The sequence below is a fragment of the Bombina bombina genome, chromosome 3 (assembly GCF_027579735.1).
Source record: "Bombina bombina isolate aBomBom1 chromosome 3, aBomBom1.pri, whole genome shotgun sequence".
NCBI lineage: Eukaryota > Metazoa > Chordata > Amphibia > Anura > Bombinatoridae > Bombina > Bombina bombina.
In genome coordinates, this window is record NC_069501.1 from 721,983,025 (window position 1) to 721,992,420 (window position 9,396).

At 44.9% G+C, this 9,396-nt stretch overlaps 1 non-coding gene across 1 annotated transcript; it reads left to right on the top strand.

Moving 5' to 3' along the window:
* The first annotated feature begins 6,903 nt into the window (after window positions 1-6,903).
* Window positions 6,904-7,019, top strand: LOC128655113 (U5 spliceosomal RNA). Its single transcript, XR_008401668.1, has one exon. It is a non-coding gene; the product is annotated as a U5 spliceosomal RNA (small nuclear RNA).
* The last annotated feature ends 2,377 nt before the right edge of the window (window positions 7,020-9,396 follow it).

A 9,396-nucleotide genomic window follows, 5' to 3' on the forward strand; every position in this document is an offset into this window, starting at 1 on the left:
ATAAAAAGCTGGAGGCCTTTTTAAAGAAGATATTTACTCTTCAGGGGTTACAATGGCAATTGGCTGTGTGCATTGCTACAGTAACCAGTGCAGCAGCCTATTGGTTTGATGCTTTGTCAGTGCAAGCTGAAACTCCCTTGGAAATTCAGGATAGATTTAGCCAACTCCTTTATAACTGATGCTTCCTTGCAAGTCATTAAGTTGGGAGCTAAAATATCTGGTTTTGCAATTTTAGCACATAGAGCACTATGGCTTAAGTCTTGGTCTGCAGACGTTTCTTCTAAATCTAAGCTTTTGGCTATACCCTACAAGGGAAAGACCTTGTTCGGGCCAGCTTTGGCAGAGATTATCTCCGACATCACAGGTGGTAAAGGATACTTTCTGCCTCAAGACAAAAAGAATAAATCAAAGGGACATCAGACCAATTTTCGTTCCTTTCGTAACTTCAGTGGTAAGTCTTCCCCTGCCTCTACCAAGCAGGATCAATCCAAGCCTTCCTGGAAGCCTGCTCAGTCTTGGAATAAGGGGAAGCAATCCAAGAAACCTGCAGCTGAATCCAATTCAGCATTAATGGGTTGCCCCCGATCCGGGATCGGTTTAAGTGGGGGGCAGACTCTCTCAGTTCGCGCAAGTTTGGGAATGAGATGTCCCATACCCGTGGGCAGTGGACATAGTTTCCCAGGGGTACAAGTTAGACTTCAAAACTTTTACTCCCAGGGACAGGTTCTACCTTTCAAGATTTTCTGTAGACCAGATAAAAAGAGGCGTTCTTGAAATGTATACAGGACCGTTCCCTCTTGGGAGTGATAGTGCTTTTTCCAAGTCAGGAACAGGGTCTTGGGTTCTACTCAAACCTGTTTGTGGTTCCCAAAAAGAGGGATCTTTCAGGCCCATGCTAGATCTAAAGTTACTAAACAAATTCCTTAGAGTGCCATCCTTCAAGATGGAGACTATCCTCTCCATTCTGCCTCTGATTCAAGAGGGTCAATCATGACAACCATAGACCTGCAGGATGCGTACTTGCATATTCCCATTCACAAATATCTGAGGTTTGCCTATCTAGACAAACATTTTAAATTTGTAGTGCTTCCATTTGGCCTTGCCACAGCTCCCAGAATTTTCTCAAAGGTCCTGGGAGCTCTATTGGCAGTAATTCGGTCTCAGGGAATTGCAGTGGCGCCTAATCTGGACGACATTCTGGTTCAGGCACCATCCTTGCAACTAGCAGAATCTCATACAAAGATCTTGTTGGTGTTTCTTCATTCCCACGGTTGGAAGATCAATCTGGAGAAAATGTATCTTATTCTGACTACAAGAGTAACCTTCTTAGGAACCATTATAGATTCTCTATCTATGAAAATGTTTCTGACGGAGGTCAGAAGAGCCAAAATTCTGTCCACTTGCCTGTCCCTACAGTCTGTGGCACGACCATCAGTGGCCCAATGCATGGAGGTAATCGGGTTGATGGTGGCTCCCATGAACATAGTTCCATTTGCTCGGTTCCATTTGAGACCTCTGCAGGTATACTTGCTCACCCAGTGGAACAGGGATTATACAGATCTATCTCAGAGAATAGTTCTGGATCAATTACCAAGGGACTCGCAAGAACATCTGTCCCAGGGGACATGTTTTCAGAGACCCTCTTGGGTAATTGTGACCACGGATGCCAGCCTATTGGGCAAGGGAGCAGTCTGGGACTCGTTGAAGGCGCAGGGACTTTGGTCTCAGGAGGAATCTGCTCTCCCCATAAACATTTTGGAGTTGAGAGCAATCTTCAATGCCTTGATGGCCTGGCCTCAGCTGGCCCTAGCCTGGTCTATCAGATTCCAGACGGTCAACATAACCTCAGTGACCTACATCAACCACCAAGGGGGACTCATAGTTCCTTAGCCATGAAGGAGGTGACACAGATCATCCAGTGGGCGGAGGCTCACAATTGCTGTCTATCTACCTTCCACATTCCCGGAGTGGACAATTGGGAAGTGGATTTTCTGAGCAGACAGACTTTCCATCCCAGGGAGTGGGAACTCCAAGCTCCCAAAGTATGGTTCAACGTCAAGAGATCCTCAAGCCTTTCTGATAGACGTTCTGGCAGTTCCTTGGAACTTCAAGTTGGCATATCTCTTTCCTCCGTTTGCTCTCCTACCGTGGGTCATCGCTCAGATCAACCAGGAGAGAGCATTGGTGATTCAAATAGCTCCTGCATGACCTCGCAGGATCTGGTATGCAGATCTAGTAGAGATGCCGTCTCTACCTCTGTGAAAACTTCTGTTGAGGAAGGATCTTCTGCTTCAGGAGCCCTTCCTTCATCTAAATCTAATTTCTCTGAAGCTGACCGCTTGAGTTTAGCTAAGCGTGGGTTTTCCGAATCGGTCAGAGACCATGATTCAGGCTTGTAAGCCTGTCACTAGAAAGATTTACCATAAGATATGGCTTAAATATCTTTATTGGTGTGAGTTTAAAGGATTTTCTTGGAGTAAGGTCAGGATCCCAAGGATCTTATCTTTTCTCCTGGAAGGCCTTGAGAAGGGGTTATCTGTCAGTTCCCTCAAAGGTCAGATTTCTGCTTTATCCAATCTGCTGCACAAGTGTCTGGTGGACGTGCCGGATGTACAATCCTTTTGTCAGGCCCTGGTCAAATTCAGGCCTATATTTAAATCAGTTGCTCCGCCTTGGAGCCTTAATCTTGTTCTTAAAGTTTTACAACAGGCTCCGTTTGAGCCTATGCATTCCATAGATATTAAGTTATTATCTTGGAAAGTTTGGTTTCTTATTGCTATTTTTTCTGCTCAGAGTGTTTCTGAACTCTCAGCATTGCAGTGTGATTCTCCTTATCTCATATTTAATGCAGATAAGGCAGTTCTCCGTACCAAGTTTGGTTTTCTTCCTAAGGTTCTTTCGGACAGAAATATTAATCAGGAAATTGTCGTTCCTTCTCTCAGCCCTAATCTTTCTTTTCATAAAGAACGTTTGTTGCACAACTTAAACGTTGTGCGGGCTCTTAAATTCTATCTGCAGGCTACGAAGGACTTTTGTCAGTCTTCTGCATTCTTTGCTTTTCTGGTAAACATAGAAAGCTACTGCCACTTCTCTTTCTCTCTAGTTAAAAAGTGTTATTCTTATGGCTTATGAGACTGCTGGACAGCAGCCTCCTGAGAGAATTACAGCTCATTCCACTAGGGCGGTGTCTTCTTCTTGGGCCTTCAAGAATGAGGCCACTGTAGAACAAGTTTGTAAGGCTGCGACTTGGTATTCTTTGCAAACTTTTTCTTAATTCTATAAATTTGATACTTTTGCCTCATCTGAGGCTTCTTTTGGGACAAAGGTTCTGCAGGCAGTGGTGCCTTCTGTTTAGGTTACCTGTCTTTCCCTCCCTTATCATCTGTGTCCTCTAGCTTGGGTATTGATTCCCAACAGTAATTGATGATCTGTGGACTCACCGTGTCTTAAGAAAGAAAACAAAATGTATGCTTACCTGATAAATTTCTTAACACGGTGAGTCCACGGCCCTCCCTGTTTTCAGATAGTTTTTTTATACTGGCACCTCTTCACCTTGTGTTATTTCCTTTCTCTTCTTTTCCTTCGGTTGAATGACTGGGGGATGGTTGTGGGAAGGGAAGTGATACTTGGTGCTCCTTGCCTCCTCTTGCTGGCCAGGAGTGATATTACCAACAGTAATTGATCATCCGTGGACTCACCGTGTCAAGAAATAAATACATTTATCAGGTAAGCATAAATTTAGTTTTTTTTTCACAAATAGGACCTGCTGGCTGAAAATTTTATTTTTGCCACAAATTGGACCTGCAGGCTGAAAATTTTATTTTTGCCACAAATAGGACCTGCTGGCTGAAAATTGTATTTTTGCTACAAATAGGACCTGCTGGCTGAAAATTATATTTTTGCTTCAAATTGGACTTGCTGGCTGAAAATTGTATTTTTGACACAAATAATACAGCTTTAAAAAACAGTCACACTCTTTAACAAATACAGCTGTGCTCTGTCTTTACTTACTGTGAGAGTTCCCTTTTTATGTCACACTGGGACCGTCAAGCAACCTATTTGTGTACTGCACCTACCTATAATACATAGTCTCACAATCAAACTGGGAGAGTTCACAGCTGCATTCATTACTTTTGGGAATTCAGAACCTGTCATGGTACGATGTACCTTTAAGTAGCAAACTCCACCATATTCACTTACCTACAAAAGGTGGAGTTGTAACACTTGCTAACTGCTTGATTATTGCAACAGTTAGTTTGAGTTTATATTCCAGACTAATTTATTCCTGGTATTCGCCTATCATATTGCTTATATCAAGTCACTCTCTGATCTAAGGATCTTCAACTGGAATACTTCCAAGACTCTTCACTTGTGAATAACATTGTAGCCGTCCCTGTCTGCTACAAACTTCTAACAGCACCTCTAACGTCATCCGCTGCCAACAAGGGAACCTCGCAGCTCTCTCTCTCTCCTAAACCTCCACAGCGTGCAGCGTTCGTGAACGCTGATTCTTCTTCCAAATCTCTCCGTGTACCCAGCTCTCTCACGAAGTGGATGCAGGACTCTGAGCTCATTTAATTCGCAAGTATATACTTCTTACTTATCCCAAGACTGCCTGATAATCACTTACCTGATTTACCCGTTATAAAAGCAATTTACTCTGTGCACGCTATCCACTGCACTTCCTGTGTATTTTTGCTACGCTGGATATAAACTGTTTAAGTAACTAACGAAGAGGTTCTGTTTATTCCCCTCAAACCCCGTCCTATTGAAACACACAGGGTTTTCAGACTTATTTATTCTCATATGTAAATTATATATTCTGTGAGAATACAATTATAAATAAGAATCTCTATTCCTTTAGAATCCATCTCATTAATTCCATTTGCGAGTTGGTAAAAGGAATATCTACAAAACTCAAATTACAGAAACATAGGCTTTATTCTAACACTAAATGAACTAGCTTATGATAGAACCTGGCCACCAGGAGGAGGCAAAGACACCCCAGCCAAAGGCTTAAATATCTCCCCATTTCCCTCATTCTTTGCCTTTCATCACAGGAGGTTGGCAGAGAAGTGTCAGAAGATTAAAATAGTCTCTATGGAGGGTAGTACTCTTCGAAATGGAACTGGAGTTTTAAGCAATCCTGTCTGTCTTTCAGTCATCTCATAGAGCATGTATGAAGGTTAGTCCGGAGATGCAATGAGAGTCTTTCTGCAAAACCATCCCAACTCATGTTAACAGCTCCTTAGCAATCAGCGTTGACAAATTTCGTTGCCTGCTTTCTTCACTCAAGTCCATGTCAGAAGCGAGGCTAGTATCTATCACACTTGAAGGGCCGTGTTCCTGTTCCACGGTTTAGATTCTGGTAAGATAATTTCATTTTACTTTTATGTGTGAATGTAATGTAAGCGAAGAAGTCAGGGTCTCAGTGAGACTCCTTTATCTTTATGAAATCGAGGGTTAATATCTCCTGACGGGGTTATTGAACAGGGGGTGACTTTAATCATGTTTGTTATGTGATTCTGTCTGCTAATGTGTAACTATATCTTAACATAACGGCCTTCTTTCTGTCAGGCTGCGCGGCCCTTGTGACCTTGGCACGCTTTTCTCTGGCCTGCACGGTGTACTTTGTGACTAGGCGTGGTCACGTTCTGTTCTCCATTTCCCATACCTGACCTCGTGGTGACGGAGAGAGTCTGATTCGCTAGTTGTCTGGGTCATAGGAGGTGGTGAGTGCCCCAGCCATTGGGGGGGTGTAAGGTGCCGTGATTCTTTTTTCTTTCCAAGTTATGGAGGATTCAGATTTTTTGGAGATGGATGTCTCTAATTCAGATTCTACTTCTTGCGAAGAGTATGAAATGGCCCGTGTAATCCATGCCCATCAGTTATGTTCTGCATGCCACCTTAGAGTGCTCTTTTCTCCCGATACAGGGAACTTAGAGTCCGCCGAGCCATTTGCCCCTGGGGACCCCATATCCCGTGAGACGCGTGCCCTAGAACCTTCTTTGGCTACTCAAGCAGGTGTCCCTAATACTGTTACCCCTTCTCCGGAATGGCGGTTATGGCACGGTTCCGTATGGCCATATCTATGGCGTTGACGCATTTACATCTTCCTGGGAGGGAGGTGTTGCTGAGATACTGTCTGTGTTCTGTTAACCAGGGCTCGTCAGGCGTGGGATCGCCTGGGTCAGATCGAACCTTTGGGGAAGCGGTTTCCTCTGAGGCTGCAGGGGCCCAACCCTTGGGGTCGGGGTCATCCATTGCCTCAGCGGAGGTAAGTCTTCCTTTTCGTTATAGACTGGCGTGCCTTCGTGTCCTGCTGTGGCATGTTTTGGCGGTGCTGGAGGATCCCAGTCCTGATGGGCTGAAGGATCCTCGGTCTTTTGTTCCGGACGGCAAGCTAGGTTAGACATGTGGGGATGAAGTTAATCTCCTTGTCGTCTCTAATTTACTTTTCTTTTTTTTTCTATTCCAGTTCTGAGCTTCGGGAGAATGGGGTCTCTGATTGGCCTGTTAGTGTGCCCATTTTTCTTGGGCGTGTATCTGCGGGTGCTGCCCTCTTTTTCTTTGATCCGGTTAGGATATATGTTATTTCCTTTTTAAGAAGTTCAGGTCTGCTATAATTTTTCCATCGGGAAATGTTTCTTCTCTGGAATTTGATACTAGCGATTTTGTGGTCCCTTGGGCACTTCCGCGGATGTTGCATGTTAAGGTGTTAGTTCATTGTTATATCTATAGATCCTTTTGTTGATCCCTACTGCGGTTTCAATTTTTCTGTGGCCTGGGTCAGTTCTGGAGTGCCTTACATAGCAGGCTGGTCCTGGTCGGGCGCTGGTTTCTGTTCCTTAAGGTCTATATCATCCACGTGGTGCCGGTGTAACTGGTTGGGTGGTGAGTTGCTCACTCTAGTTTTTCTTCAGATCGAATAAATCTTTTGCCTTGTTCTAAAGATTTTTGTAGAGACGAACAACCATGAGTTTTCCATCATTTTTTGAGGCTCTGCATAATGCAGGGCTAAAACATGGTAGAGGAGGCCTTTTGTTCCTAGACGTCAGTCTGGTTCTCATTTCTTCTTTTGGGTAGGGCATCAGAGGGATTGTACTCAGTTCTCTTTGTCCTATTCCTGATTGTTGATGGGGTTCCAGAAGTCAGATCCTGCTAAAGCTTACTCCGAGGGTTTCGTAGGTCCTTTGGCCTCTGAGCTAGGGTTCTCCATTCCCAATTGGACTGGAGGTTTAGTTGACTCCTTAGACATCTGGGGTACCAGGTTGGGGTGATTTTTATCTCCTCTATGGTATTCTTCTTGGTGAGGCCTTGACGCCGGTACCTCTTCTTTAAGGGGTCGAGGTGACTTAGGCTTCCTTTTTCTCCTTCTGGGGCTGGTTTTTGGGTCATCTGTTCTGGAAGTTCGGACGTTTACGGCCTTTTTCTTCCTCCTACTGTTTCTCGTCTGCTCCCATGTTTTTCGGGATCTGGAGAATGTGTTTTTTCCTGGAGCTGTCTTACTTATGACGTCTCGTTTTGATATGTCTCTCGTCTGGAATTGTGATGCTTGTTCATCGTTAATTCCTTGAGCTGTGGGTTGCCGGGAGGTTGCTCCTGAAAGGATTGTTTGGAGATTATATTATCTTCTCAAAATGGATTATCTAGTTTTTGAGCTCTATTTCTTGTCAGCTCCTTAGTATTTGGACTTTGGGTTGTTGCCCCTCTAGCCTTTAGGAGTTATGCTCTCTGTCTCTGGGATGCTCAGTGAACGTTCAGTGTCCAAGGACCTTTTGTATGTGGCTGTGATTGCATCTCCTAGGGTACAGGATTCTCCGTATGAGGTATCCCTTTGGTTCCTCAGGGATTAATAGCTTGTGGCCGGCTCCGGTTTCCGGGTATCCGGTTTTCTGGACATGTTGTTGGCTTGGATATCTGACCAGATCTCTTAGATGGGTCCTGGGCAATTCAGTCCTTCCGGCTCTGAGACATCCGCTTGCTGCTTCAGGTGGTTTGGTCTTTCTCTTTCGGAGACTTGGAAATAGCCTGATGGTTAGTTTAGCTGCCTAATAAGTGGGGTATTGCGGTTGAAATATGTTGTAGCTATTTGCACCTTAAATGTGTGCTCGATGGCTGTTTGTTTCTACTGGGCAGGCTGTTGCAGCCGGATGGTTCCTCTAAAGTCAGTATTGACTTGCCGTCTGCTGCCGCACTCTCCATGCCTGTGGGTTGGTGAGCGGTTATTTTTTGCATTTCCCTCCCCTTAGGGAGATTGGGGTATACCACAGTATCCACCTAGTGCCGGAGGTCTTCCTCTGTGCAGTGGGGTTCCCCCTGCCTTGCGTGCAGAATATCATGAAGGGTTGGATTCTGGTATCGTACCATCACTTTTGTTCAGTGTAGTCTCTATTTTGCCGGGGAGTGTCCCTTCTTATAGGGAAAGGAACTGGGTCTTGGTTCTGGAACTCAAGCTCATTATATGTTCTGTCATAGCATTATAAGAGCATGCCAGTCGTGTTAGCAAATGGTCCGGGTTTGCTCTACCCATTGGTATCATTTGTTTTTCCCCTTTTTTTTCTTACTGAGGATCTTGTGGTCTGGGGAATTGTTTATTTCCCTGCCTTCGGACATTGCCAGTCACTTTGGTGCTGGGTCCATCGCCTCGATGAGGGGGTCAGAGGTCTGACTGCTCGGTGGAGCCTTGACCGCGTATCTGAACTAGATCTTGTGATCTCTCTTTAGGTGGGAAGTTTTGCGGTGTTTCCTTCCTCAGCAGGGAGCTTTTCTCTGCTGGTTTTGGATACTCTCCTACTTTCCTGTTTTTGCCTGGGAGGGTGTTGTTTTCTGCACTTCTTTGGAATGTTCCTTCTGTGGGAGTCCTGGTGCAGTTCCTAGCTTGGTTGGCTAGTGTTAGCGGTTGGTGTTTGCTAGACTTCTGTTGCAGAGAGCAGCCTGTGGCTTCATCTGGAGCGTGATAAAATTTTATAGTGCTATTTTTAGGCGGTTCCCGGGGGTGGCTCGCTCGGTTGCTCTTTTATGAGTGCGGATTGCACTCTGTGTTAGGGATGGGATCTACCTTGTCCCTCTAGGTCTCCAGGTTGGGATGTTACTTGCTCCCTTGGACTTCCATTCAGATAGGGGTAGAGTCTTTTTCCTCCCTTCTTTCTGTTCGGTCGCTAGAGTTTGTTCTCTATGCGTTTTCGTCTTGCTCCAACCTTGGTTTGCGCTTGAAGTTCTGCTTAGGGTTCTTTTTACCCTAGTTGTTGGTCTCTAGATCTCTTGTTGAGTCTTTTCTTCTTCTTCTTCTTCTTCTTCTTCTTCTTCTTCCTTTCAGGGGGTATGTGGAAAGTGTGGGCTTGGAGCCTTTGGGTCTTGTCTCCTCAGGGGCTTTGTGCTCGGTGGAATATAGTG